We start from the raw sequence: 13970 nt of genomic DNA on the forward strand, positions 1-13970 counted from the left end.
ATTGAACTTGCAAGAAACCAATTTTCAAGTCTTCAATTCATGTTCACTCGGTCTTCATATGTTTGGCTTTATTCGTCCAAATATCTTCAAAATATTAGCCTAATATTTTTATTTAAAAATTTGCCAAACTCTGAAAATAGACAAGTAAAACAATAAAATGATATTACTGTCCACTATTTCAGGGACAACAACAACCGCATTAGATGTGACAACATGAACAAACTTTATTGTCTCCCCACCTTGTTCCTTGCTTTGGTGGAGCAATATCCTTTTCCTTACAAAGAAGCCTATATTCCAAGTTTGCCTTAATTGGTTGCCTGAGCTATACAACTCGGGAGAATGTTCTTTTCAAGCATTGGAAGACATAATGGACTTCAAACAGTGGATGGCTTTAGTTTGAGACGAATCCTAAATTACTAATTCACTTCAAATAGTGAACGGAATTAGTTTGATTCGAATCCTAAATCATTAATTCGAGCATGATTTTTATATATAAAGTCTAGAACTATTTATAATCCCTCCTCAATCTTTAATTAGGAGAATAAGCACAATTCAACATGCTTAAATTCACGTCCTCCTACACTGACAATATTGTCAATCCCAACTGAACTAAAATTCAATCAACATATTTGAGCATAATTTAAGTTAAATGTATTTACTTAGCATTAAATAACATATAATTAAATAATTTGATATAAATTGATGTGGTGCAATAATATGCATATATATGTATATATAACACAAATTGGTTTTGCATTAGTGAAAGAATATTATTTTTATGTCTATTTTATAGTTTGTGATTATCTCTTCTTTTAATGTCATCTCCAAGATTTAAACTTATATTTTCTATTAAGAATGCAACGTATCAGCACTTATTGGTATTATATCCCCTCTTTTGTTCTTTGCTTACACTGGCAGCTCAGATTGGTTAATAATTTATGTGTTATTCTTAAGCTTTTCTTCAGAATATCTGTCTCATCTAGAGGGTATAAGAATAAACTTTTTTCTGTCATGGGAATCACTCGAACCTTTTCCACAAGCAAGATCAATTCTTCACTTAAAACTATGAACATCATAAATAAGTGTTATCAGAAAATAAAGATTTTACTACAAAAATTTCGTCTTTGCTTTCAGAAAAAATGGAAAAAAAAAACTGAAAAATCATGGATTTGTCACCTATTTAATCTCGGATAAAATTTTAGTGGGTTATGAGATAGGAGTAATTTTGTTGAACAGTGAATATGTAAAAGATCAAGAGCCAATGTAAATTGATTGATGTGGTTCAGTGATATACATAATATATTAAAGCAGGAATTGGTCTTCCCTTTAGCGAACAAAGTTGATCGTGTTCCTCTTTTGTTCTTTGCTTCAAGCTTGCAGCTGGGAATGGTTAATAATTAATATGTTATTCTTAAGCTTTTGTGCAGCATTTTGAATCACTTAAACCCGTTCCACAAGCAAGATTAATTCTTTGTTTAAAACTTTGAACACCATAAAGGGGCAATATCGATGTTATCAGAAAACAAAGATTTTATTTTCTTTGAATTAAAAAAAAAATCATGGATTTCTCAGCCATTTCATGTGTTGTCCAGACTGTTGGGAGGTTGCTAACTCAGGAAGTCACATCGTTGATGGGCGTGAAGGACCAAGTTGAGGATTTGCAGAATGGATACAAAGTTTCCTGAAGGAGGCAGACGCGAGGAAAGTTGACGATGAGGTGGTGCGGACCAGTATTAATGAAATCAGAGAATTGGCGTATGATGCCGAAGATGTGATCGAGACTTTTGCTCTCAAAGTTGCACCTAGAAGGAAAGGAGGTTTCTCTAATGTCATCAAAAGATTTGCTCTGCCAAACCAAGTGCGAGATTCAGAAAATCACAACCAGAATCACCCAATTGACTCGCCGATTGCAAACCTATGATGTAAAACAGCCAAGGGATGGAGCAGGGTCAAGTTCTTCAAATCAAAGGCGAGAATTGAGGCGGCCTTATCCTCATCTTGTCGGCGATAACGTTGTTGGGTTGCATGATGATATCAAGAAGTTAGTGTCAATTCTTGTTGATGACGAAAGCAATTGCAAGGTTGTTTCCATATGCGAAATGGGTGGTCTTGGCAAGACCACTCTTGCCAAGAAAATTGTTGGTGCAAAGAGGCAACAGCAAAACTGTTTTGAATTTTGCTTGGATAGCAAGCCTCGAGCCTTGATGAAGAAACAAACTCAGAAGCAAGAACAGAAACAAAATGCGAATGAAAACAAGATAAAAGAGAGAGTTTTTTGAATGAAAGGAGCTGATATTTTTCATTAACTCATCAACAAGGCATCAAGCCATTACATATATCAGTCAACAAGTAAAACAAACAAGTAATCACCTAATCAACTACCTAACACCGCTAATTTGCATTGAAACTTACAAGATTAGCTTGTACAACTTGCATTGCTGATTTTTCAGTCAATCAATATCAAAACATTTACCTACTTAGTTCAACATGAACTAGATTACAAAATAATCAAAATGCAACTAAAAAATGGCAAGTGGATCGGCAACTTCAAGCTTCAGGCTTCAGCTCCTGCAGATCAACGCTCGAATGCCTGCTACGTCATCTTGCATGGCCACCTTTGCATGGAAAGCTGGTTGCATGGGAACTAACTTTAACACTCCTCCTTAGTTTCTATGCTGGTTACACCTAGCTTCCCTTTTAATTTTACAAATCTTGACACATTGAGTGCCTTGGTAAAAATATCCGCAATTTGCTCCTCCGAATTGCAATGAACCAGCTCGATTTCAAGAGCTTGTTCCATCTCCCTTATAACATGTAACTTGATATTGAAGTGCTTGGTTCTCCCATGGAAGATGGGATTCTTTGCAATTGCAACAGCAGATTTGTTGTCACAGTAAATCTCTGTTGCTTCTTCTTAGTTTTGGTTTAAATCGGCCAAGATTTTTCTAAGCCATATGGCTTGATTCACAGCAGATGCAGCAACAACATATTCAGCTTCTGCTGTTGATTGTGCCACCAGACTTTGTTTCTTAGAACTCCAGCAAAACATGCCTGAGCCAAGGCTAAATGCATATCCAGATGTATTTCTCATGTCATCACATGATCCAGCCCAATCACTATCAACATAGCCTATCAACTTCATACTTTCAGCTCTTTTGAACATCACACCATGACTAATGGTGCCTTTGATGTACCTTAGGACTCGTTTAGCTGCTTGAAAATGCTGATTCTTGCAGCAATTCATGTATCTAGATAGCACACTAACTGCAAACATAATATCTGGCCTTGTTGCAGTCAAATATAGTAGACTACCAATGATACTCTTGTACATAGTCTCACAAACTGGTTCACCAGTTTCCTGTCTTGATAGTTTCATTCCAACAGCCATTGGTGTGCTTGTTGGCTTGCAGTTCTTCATTGAGAACTTGTTTAAGATCTTTATAGCAAAGGAACTCTGGCTGAGAAAGATTCCATTTGCTGTTTGCTTCACTTCCATTCCTAGGAAATAATTCATTCTGCCTAGGTCAGACATCTCAAACATCTTCATCATTTTCTTCTTGAAATCATGTAGCATGTTCTTGTCTCCTCCAGTTACTAACAAGTCATCAACATAGAGTGACAAGCTAAGTTGAGTCTCAGCTGGATTTTTCTTCACATACAATGTTGGTTCACTGACACTCCTCTCGAATTCCAAACTGAGCAGTAGGAATCAATTCGAGAATACCAGGCTCGAGGAGCCTGCTTCAGGCCATACAAGGCCTTTTTCAGCCTATACACCATGTGTTCTTTGCCAGTGATCACAAATCCTTGAGGCTGCTCGATGTAGATCTCTTCTTCCAAGAAACCATTGAGAAATGCAGACTTAACATCAAGCTGATGAATGGTCCACTGATGTTGAGTAGCTAAGGCAACTATCATTCTGACTGTGTCAAGCCTGGCTACTGGAGCAAAAGTTTCAAGGTAGTCCAGACCATACCTTTGGCTAAATCCTTTGACAACAAGCCTGGCTTTCAGCTTATTCAGACTGCCATCTGCATTCTGTTTTGCTCGATAGACCCATTTTACTCCAATGGTCTTCTTTCCAGCAGGTTTATCAACCAGCTCCCATGTCTGGTTCTTTTCAATCATGTTGATTTCATCAACCATAGCCAGTTTCCAACCTTCATCTGCCTCAGCTTCTTCAAAACTACTAGGTTCTGCTATAACAACTTGTGCTCTTTCATAAATCTCATCTAGGGGCCTTGTGCCTCTCACAGGCACATCATCAACATCCATCTCAGGACCAAGCTGCTCGAGTTCAGCTTGATTAGGCACCAGGTCTTCTGAAGCAGCTTCTGGTTCACTCTTTTCCCAATTCCAGCAAGCCTTCTCATCAAAGATGACATCTCTGCTCACTTGGACTTTGTTTGTCAAAGGATCCAGCACCCTATAGCCCTTCTTAACTGAGCTATAGCCTACTAGAACACCTGGTTGAGCCCTTTCAGAGAGCTTGTCTCTCTTTGCTGCTGGTATTTGTGCATAACAAAGGCAACCAAACACCTTCATGTGTGCCAAGGAAGGCTTGAAACCAAACCAAGCCTCGAAAGGTGTCTTGGATGCAAGGGCTTTGGTAGGAAGCCTATTTTGAAGGTAGACAGCAGTGCTTACTGCCTCGGCCCACATGGTCTTGGGCAGTTTCTTCTCAAACAGCAGACACCTGGCCATATCCATCAAGCTTCTGTTCTTTCTTTCTGATACCCTATTCTGCTGAGGTGTGTAGACATTTGTGAGCTGGTGTTTGATACCAGCATCATTACAAATGGCTTGAAACTGAGCTGAAGTGTACTCAGTGCCATTGTCAGACCTTATCGATTTCAGCTTGCAACCTGTTTCTGTCTCTACAGCAGTTTTAAACTTCACAAACACTTGAGCTACCTCTGACTTGTGTTTTAAGAAGAAAATCCAGCAAAACCTTGTAAAATCATCAATGAAGAGGATGAAATACCTGTTTTTGCTGAGTGATTCAGTCCTCATCGGGCCACATACATCAGAGTGCACCAGCTGCAGTCTTTCAGTAGCTCTCCAAGCTGAATTTGTAGGAAATGGCAGTCTTGCCTGTTTCCCCATCTGGCAAACTTCACACACATCATCATGCTCCACTGAGCTGGTGAAGTTCTCTGCCAAGCCCTCTTTGGCCATTCGAGCCAATGATCTAAAGTTGGCATGCCCGAGCCTTTGATGCCAAAGTTTGGAATCATCAACAGAGGCTGTGTATGCTGACTTTGAGTCATTTGGCCAGTGCACCTCAAAGCATTTGTCAGTCATTGTGACTGTCATAAGACTTGATCCACTTGGATCAGTAATGTGGCACTGTTTGTCCTTGAACACAACAGAATAGCCTTTTTCGAGCAATTGAGCTATACTGAGAAGGTTTCTGTCAATCTCAGGCACCAAAAGCACATTTGGAATAATTTTGTTGCCTGTAGGAGTACATATCAGCACCTCTCCTCTTCCTTCAGCCCTTATGAACTGACCATTTCCAACCTTGACCTTTGTTTTACAACTTCTATCCAAGGTTTTAAACAAGGAGGCATCTGGTGACATGTGGTTAGTGCAACCACTATCCAATAACCATCCTTTTGAGCATTTCTTCTCAGCAGCTAAGCAAGAAACAGTAAAGACTTGCTCTTCTTGATCACTACTGTCCTCAGCTACTCGAGCTTCAACCTTTTGTTGTTGAAATTGACTCTGCCGCGGCTTGGTTTTGTTTTTGCAAACCCTCTCAACATGACCTTTCTTCTTGCAGTGTTGGCATACTGCATCTGGCCTGAACCAGCATCTGTCTTCTGGATGACCTGGCCTCTTGCAATGTCTGCAGGGCTGGTCATTGCTCCTTGCAGCATCAGGCTTAGGCCTGCTTTTCCAAGGCTTTTTGCCTCTTGGAGCATTGATGCTCGAGGCTTCTTTGGCCTTGGCATTGAATGCACCTTCCTGGTGATCTTCAGCTCTGCTAGCTCTTCTTTGTTCCTGAGCATAAAAGGTGTTAATTAGCTCAGTCAAAGAGATGTTTGCAAGGTCTCTTGAGTCCTCTAGAGAGGATATCTTGGCCTCATATCTCTCAGGCAAAGTGGAGAGGACTTTCTCCACTATCCTTGCCTCATCAAAGTGCTCACCAATGAGCCTTATACTGTTAACCACTGCCATGATTCTATCTGCATACTGCTTCACTGTTTCTTCTTCCTTCATCTTCAGATTCTCGAAATCCCTTCTTAAATTCAACAGCTGTTGTTGTCTTGTCCTCTCAGTGCCTTGAAACTCCTCCTTAAGCCTGTCCCAGGCCTGTTTTGGAGTCTCACAGGCCATAATCCTTGTGAAGATCACATCTGACACTGAGTTTTGGATGCAAGACATGGCCTTATGCCTCTTGGTTCTCTCATCAGCATGCTGCCTAATTTGAGCCACTGTTGGATTGGCTCTTAGTGGCTCTGGTTCAACATCTGAGTTGACCACCTCCCACAGATCAAAAGCCTGCAGGTAGGTTTTCATTTTGACCACCCATATGTGGTAGCCTTCTCCATTGAAGACTTGAGGTGCAGCTGGTGAAAAGTTTGATGAAGCCATAGATTTGTATAACAGATCCCTTAAGAAGTAAGCTCTCGATACCAATTGTTGGTGCAAAGAGGCAACAGCAAAACTGTTTTGAATTTTGCTTGGATAGCAAGCCTCGAGCCTTGATGAAGAAACAAACTCAGAAGCAAGAACAGAAACAAAATGCGAATGAAAACAAGATAAAAGAGAGAGTTTTTTGAATGAAAGGAGCTGATATTTTTCATTAACTCATCAACAAGGCATCAAGCCATTACATATATCAGTCAACAAGTAAAACAAACAAGTAATCACCTAATCAACTACCTAACACCACTAATTTGCATTGAAACTTACAAGATTAGCTTGTACAACTTGCATTGCTGATTTTTCAGTCAATCAATATCAAAACATTTACCTACTTAGTTCAACATGAACTAAATTACAAAATAATCAAAATGCAACTAAAAAATGGCAAGTGGATCGGCAACTTCAAGCTTCAGGCTTAGCTCCTGCAGATCAACGCTCGAATGCCTGCTACGTCATCTTGCATGGCCACCTTTGCATGGAAAGCTGGTTGCATGGGAACTAACTTTAACAAAAATATACCGCCATAGCCAAGTTAAAGGTCATTTCAATCACTTCGCTTGGGTATATGTTTCTCAACAATTCCAAAAAATAAGAGTTTGGAAAGACATTTTATCTAGTCTTCAAATTGGAAACACTGCTGACAGAGATGAAGAATTAGCGGAGAAGTTACATAACTTCTTGAAGGATAACAAATGTTTGGTGATATTAGATGATATTTGGAGCATAGAGGCTTGGGATAGTCTTAAACCTGCATTTCCAGTTGCAATGAACACCAACAGCAAGTTCTTGCTCACCTCTCGGAACAAAGAGATAATTTCGCATGCAGATAGAAGAGGATACCTATATGAATTGCAGGGTTTAAAGGATGGTGAAAGCTGGGAATTATTTCAGAAGATAGCATTTTCTCAAGCACATTCTACAAGTACTTACTACTTAGTATCTTTATCTTATTTCTAATATATTATTCTACATTTATTTTTCCAAGTTATTTTATTTATATTTTTATATTAAAAGTTATAAAGTACATCAAATTTTAACATTTACTTTTGAATGAAAGATTTATAAAAGGAATTATATTTGCATCAAAGTTCTCAAAATTCAAAAAATAAATTTATTTGTTTGAATAAAAATATGGGAGAATTTTAAAATCGATTGCTATGTATTTACATTTTGAGTAAAAATGTGGGTAAATATTTGTTTGGGTAAATATTTGTTTGGGTAAAAATGACAACTATTTTCAACAAATTTGTAAAGTTTAGATTAAAATTAGCTGCTAACTATGTATTTACATTTTAAATTAGTGATGACAAGAGCTAAATTCTAATGAATAAGACAACTATAGTAATTAAAAGTAATATGATTATCTTTTTTGTGAATCTAGGTAGGTAGTAGTTTTAAATTTTATAGGTAGCATCTACTCTTTTAATAAGTCTATTAAACGTAAAAAGTTAATCACTAAATTCACTCTCGTATACCTAAACTAAAACTTCATTTAACTTTTGTTATTTTTAAAATTTTATTTGAATTATATATATATATATATATATTACTTTATAGGGTTAATATGCATTTTGCCTCGTAACTATACCTCGTATCCGTTAAACATTTTAATTCATCATGATGGAAGACTGGCATGGCACTTTTGTAGCTAATGAAACGTTGACACGTGCCACTCACATGTCATTCTCGTTATAGTGAAGTAACAAAAAAAATTAAAAAAATTGTTTTAAAAATAAGAAAGAATAAAAATTTTAAAAACATAATTTTTTTTATTTTTTATGTTTTTCAATTTTTAATTTCAAATTTTTATTGAATTTTTAAATATTAAAAATTTCAAAAGTATAAATAATTTATTTCTTTTATTTTTCTATGTTTTTCAATTTTTTTGAAAATTTTTTATTTTGAATTTTTTAATATTAAAAATTTCAAAAAAATATAAATATTTTCAGTTCCATATTTTTAAAATGTTTATAATTAATAATTTTAGAATTTTTTAATATTTTATTAAAACTTTCTAATTTTTAGATTTTAAAACAAATTTTAATATTTGTTTTTCTTCACTTGTAATATGAGAGTGATATGTGATGCCAATGTTTTATTGGCCTAAAAATGCCACGTCATACTTCTTTGAGAGTAAAGTATCTAATGGAATGAAACTACGGGTGGTATCTGTGAAGTTTTCTTTAAATGCCACGTCATACTTCTTTAAATTCATTGTAATTTTATTTTCATTTTGAAAAGGTTCTCACTATAAACTAAATAACTTAAACTTCAAAAATTATTTTTATTTAATTCTAGTATGTTTTTTAAATTTTATTTTATTAAAATTATTGTAAAATTTTAAAATATATCCATATTAAAATCTTTTAAATTATTTATTTCTAATATTATTCTTCTTATTTTTATTTTTTAATTTGTAAAATTCTAATAACACAATTTTTCTTAAATCATTTATTTATCCAAATAACACTTTGAATTGATAAATTCTAAAAATCTAGAAAATTTAACACATTCTTAAAATAATTAAATATTATTAATACTTCATTATGATGGTTAGTTATGTATTTACATTTTAAATTAGTGATGACGAGAGAATAATAATAAGACAACTATAGTAATTAAAAGTAATAAGACTATCGTTTAGTGAGTCTAGGTATGGAGCAATTTTAAAATTTATGACCATCATCTGCTCTTTTAATACATCTACTAAATGCAGAAGATTAATTACTAAGCTTACTCTCATAGATATATTGAAAAATCAATAAAAGAAAAATACGACTACCCAAACTAAAACTTAACAAAACAATGTTTTTGTTATTTTTAATATGACTTAATCTTATTTGAAATTTGTAAGTTTTCATTCACTAAAAGATATTAATATATATATTACTTTATAGGATCAATATGTGTTTTTGTCACTTAATTTTCGTTAAACACTTTATCCTAGAAAAATGATAATTAATGAAACGTTGATACGTGCCACTCGCATCACATGCTACTTTCATTATAGTGGAGAGAAGAAAGAAAATATTACAAATTATTTTAAAAATAAGAAAGAATATAAAATTTTAAAATTTTAAAAACATAAACATTTTTATTTTTATTTTTCTATGTTTTTTTAATTGTTTCAATTTTGAAATGTTTATTAAATTTTTAAATATTAAAAATTTCAAAAACATAAATATTTTCAGTTCCATATTTTTTAGATGTTTCTTTCATTACGGAGGGAGTAATTATTTCGGCTGGGGATTGCTTTTAAGCTGCTTCTTCTTTTATTTATTTTGGCCTCTGTTTTTTTGGGATTTTGTTACTGCAGTTTTTTTGAATTAATAAGATCTGCAGCCAGATTTTATAAATATATATATATATATATTTATAAATAATATTTTTAGAATATTTTAATTTTTAGATTTTAAAATCATTTTTATTACTTGTAATAACAAGAGTGATATGTGATGCGGGTGCCACGTGCCCGTGTTTTACTAGGGTAAAAATGCCACGTCATACTTCCTTAATGAGCTAAGTATCTAAAAGAGTGAAACTACAGGTGGTACTGTGAATTTTTCTTTAAATTAACTCGATTATATATGAAAAATTATCATATATTTAAAGCATAAAATAACATTTTCTACCTAAGCCTTTGAATTTTTTTGGTCCATATTACTTTTGAAACTTAATGGTTATTATAATTTGCACTCTAAACTTGGATTTAGTTAATATATGATGATGTGATATTGTCATTAGCTATATTTTTTAAATTTTAGATTTTAGATTATTTTTTAAAAATTTTCAAGTGATGACATAGTATAATCTTATAGTGTCAATAAAATCCGAGTTTAGGGATCAAATTAAAAACAAATTGTCAAGTTCTAATGTAAATAAAAAAGATTTCAAGAATAAAATTGAAAAATATTGTCAAGTTCAAGACTATATCTAATAGTATATTTTGTTTAGTACTAAATTTCTAAATTTATTTATTATTTTGAGAAATTTTTTATTTTTAGTAAACTAAAAAGAAATGTATTGATATAATACTTCCCCCCTCTATAATATATTGTCAACTTTAAAACTTAAAATATTTACTTAACTTACCTCCTTAATTTGTTATTTTATTATTAATAGTTTAGTAACTTAAATAATACAATTCGATGATATTAGCTACTCTTTCAAGATAGACTAAAATTTGATGATTAAAATAGAGAAGTAATTTGGTGTTCTTATTGCTTGTTATTTTACAGAAAACATAGTTGATCCGAAACTGGAAGAGTTAGGGAAAGACATGGTTAATAGCTGTCGAGGGTTGCCATTAGCCATCATTGTATTGGGAGGCATTTTGGCTACAAAGAGTTCAATACATGAATGGCAAATCGTGCGTAAAAATGCTAAATCATACTTAAAGAAAGGAAAAGGTGCCCAACAAATTGAGCATGTGTTAGCCTTGAGTTATGATGATTTGCCGCCTTATTTAAGACCATGTTTCCTTTATTTGAGTCAATTTCCAGAAGATTTCCAGATACCTGCAGAAACATTGATTCAACTGTGGGTTGCAGAAGGCATTGTGTCATCAACAGAGGATGAAGGTAATGGAGAAGTTATGGAGGATGTTGCAGAAGGCTTCTTAGATGAGCTTGTGGAAAGGTGTATGGTTCAAGTTGGGGAAAGAGACGCAACCTTCAAGGTCAGAACTTGCCACATGCACGATCTAATGAGAGATCTTTGCCTGTCCATAGCAAAGCAAGAAAATTTTCTCAGCATCATCAATGATTCCTCATTGTCTCCATCCAATACGAGGGCAGTCCGTAGAATTGCTGTACATCATCACATTCATGTTCAGCGCATTAAAAGTAGTATCCCTCTTAGATCCATCTTGTTCTTTTCGCACCCGTTTGATGTGGATTTGGAACCCTGTCTAAGGGATGATGATGATGATCTTCGGTGGTTTGCCTGCTTGGTTTGTGTAATTTTGAAATGGCAGAGATCTTGGAATTACATGTTCGGAAATTTTAAGCTGCTTAGAGTTCTAAGCTTTGAAGAAGGAGGGGAAGGATATTCGGGATTTAAGTTATCTAGTGCTATAGGTAATCTCATCCATATTAGATTCTTGAATTTATGTGGTATTCAATTCAATTGGCCAAAAATCCCTTCGTCTCTGGGCAACTTAAGGTGTTTGCAAACCTTGGATTTAAGAATTTCTAGTCAAGCTGATGATGGTGTTATGAATGTACCTAACATAATATGGAAGTTGGAACAGTTAAGACATCTCTATCTCCCGCAGAGCATGACTGATGAGACCAAATTGAAGTTGCACACATTGACAAACATTTTAACACTAATCGACTTCAACACAGGGAACTGCTTCGTTGCAGATCTTTCCAAGTTCACAAAACTTAGAAAGTTGGGGATTCTTGGGCCATTCAATATTGATGATTTTAAGGAGGAGCTGGATAAGAATCTGCCAATTATAGCAAGTGACTGCCTTCGGTCCTTGTCTATTTGGAATGATGAAGGAATAGATTCAAAAGTATTAGCTCACCTCCTTTCAAGTTGTGTTAATTTGTGTGAGTTGACTTTACGAGTGAAGATAGAGAAGTTACCAGATTTTCACCATTTCTCTTCGAGTATCGCTTATGTACACTTGACAGAGTGCATGCTTGTGGAAGATCCTATGCCAACACTAGAGAAGCTGCCCAATTTAAGGGTTCTGGAATTATATGATCAGAAAGCTTTCATTGGAAAGGAAATGGTTTGCTCTGCACCCGGTTTTCCTAAACTTGAGTCTCTAACCCTTAGTTGGCTTTCGAATTTGGAGGAGTGGGAGGTGGAAGAAGGAGCCATGCCAGCTCTACGCTATTTGGAGATTTATGGTTGTAAAAAACTGAAGATGCTTCCAGATGGATTGAGATTCATTACAACCCTCCAAGAATTGAAGATTCGGAGTATGCCAAAGGAATTTAAAGATAAAATGGTGCAAGGAAGAGAAGATTTCTACAAAGTCCAACACATTCCTTCCATCATATTTTATAATATCTACAATGTGTGAAATTTATCACTTCTTCTTGATTAAAAACCTATGAATTCAGGGTATGTATTTATAATCTCTTCTTCTCCCCGGTAGAACTATCATCCATACTCTTTGAAATAATTTGCGTAGAATTTTGTTTCTAGGGAAAAACAGAGTATGCATGGTTTTGCAAATTTGTAAATCAATGAAACTGACATTCTTTTTTTCAGGAGAACCAAGTGTCAAGTGTGGTGTCGTGCTCAATTGGATGCATCAATAAGGTAATCCATTTGAAACTAGGTTTCTTAAATCATGACGACAAGTACGTGTTCAATTTTGTTAATATTTCATTTGATAATCCTTTTATTCAGAAAATAATCAGACCCTGATTTCAACCTAAGTTTAATAAAGACTAGTATTTATATTCCAGGTAAAAGGAGGCTGCCATTTGTTGATGCTGATCTGTGGCCACCCTTTTTCTAGTGTTGTAAAATTGTCGATTTTGATGTGGTATTGTATCTGTTCGTTGATTACTGAACCCTCTTTGGTTTCTTCTCTTTTCTATTAATTTTATTTCTGTTTAGCCTCTCCTTTTAATTTTGTTTCTTCCCCTCCTACTTTTGGTTATCACTTAATTATTTGATTTGAACATACCAAAATTCATATCAAATAACAAAAAGAATATAAATCTGGCCTTTTTCTGTTTCAATTGTAATCCATATCTTGGCCTGCTTACATGTCCCATTTCACTTTCATTTTTTGTTTTTTGCTTTTCTTTTATGGGCAATATAATTTCTGGTCCCTATACTTGGCAGCTAGTTCCACTTTAGAATATGTACTTTTTTTTTATCCACTTTGATACTTGAACTTGGCAACTAGATTCATTTTGGTTCCCATACTTGAAAATTATAAAAGTATGATTACATGGCATTACGAGATTATGCCACATCATCATTTAAAAATTAAAAAAATTTATATAAATTTTTAAGTGATGATGTGGTATGCTATTAGAGTGTCATATAGAGTGTTCTAATAACCGAACTAATGGTTGAATCGGTCAAATCACTGATTCTTGTCTCAGTTTTTTATTTTTACTAGTTTCAAGCAACTTTCAATTTAATGTTGTAAAATATTCTATTTTGATGTTATATTATATCTTCTATTTTACGATGTCCGTTGATTAATGTAACCTCTTTGGTTTGGTCTACAACTTAATAAATAAAAAATATGACTCCTCAGCTTCTTATCTTTTCTGTTAATTTTATTTCTCTTTAGCTCAAATTTTGCATGCCTCTCCTTTTAATTTTGTTTCACC

At 34.3% G+C, this 13970-nt stretch overlaps 1 pseudogene; it reads left to right on the forward strand.

Moving 5' to 3' along the window:
• The first annotated feature begins 1559 nt into the window (after nt 1–1559).
• On the forward strand, nt 1560–12694 carry LOC107952487 (putative disease resistance protein At1g50180; annotated as a pseudogene).
• The last annotated feature ends 1276 nt before the right edge of the window (nt 12695–13970 follow it).

Source organism: Gossypium hirsutum, chromosome D01 (genome assembly GCF_007990345.1).
Source record: "Gossypium hirsutum isolate 1008001.06 chromosome D01, Gossypium_hirsutum_v2.1, whole genome shotgun sequence".
Lineage (NCBI taxonomy): Eukaryota > Viridiplantae > Streptophyta > Magnoliopsida > Malvales > Malvaceae > Gossypium > Gossypium hirsutum.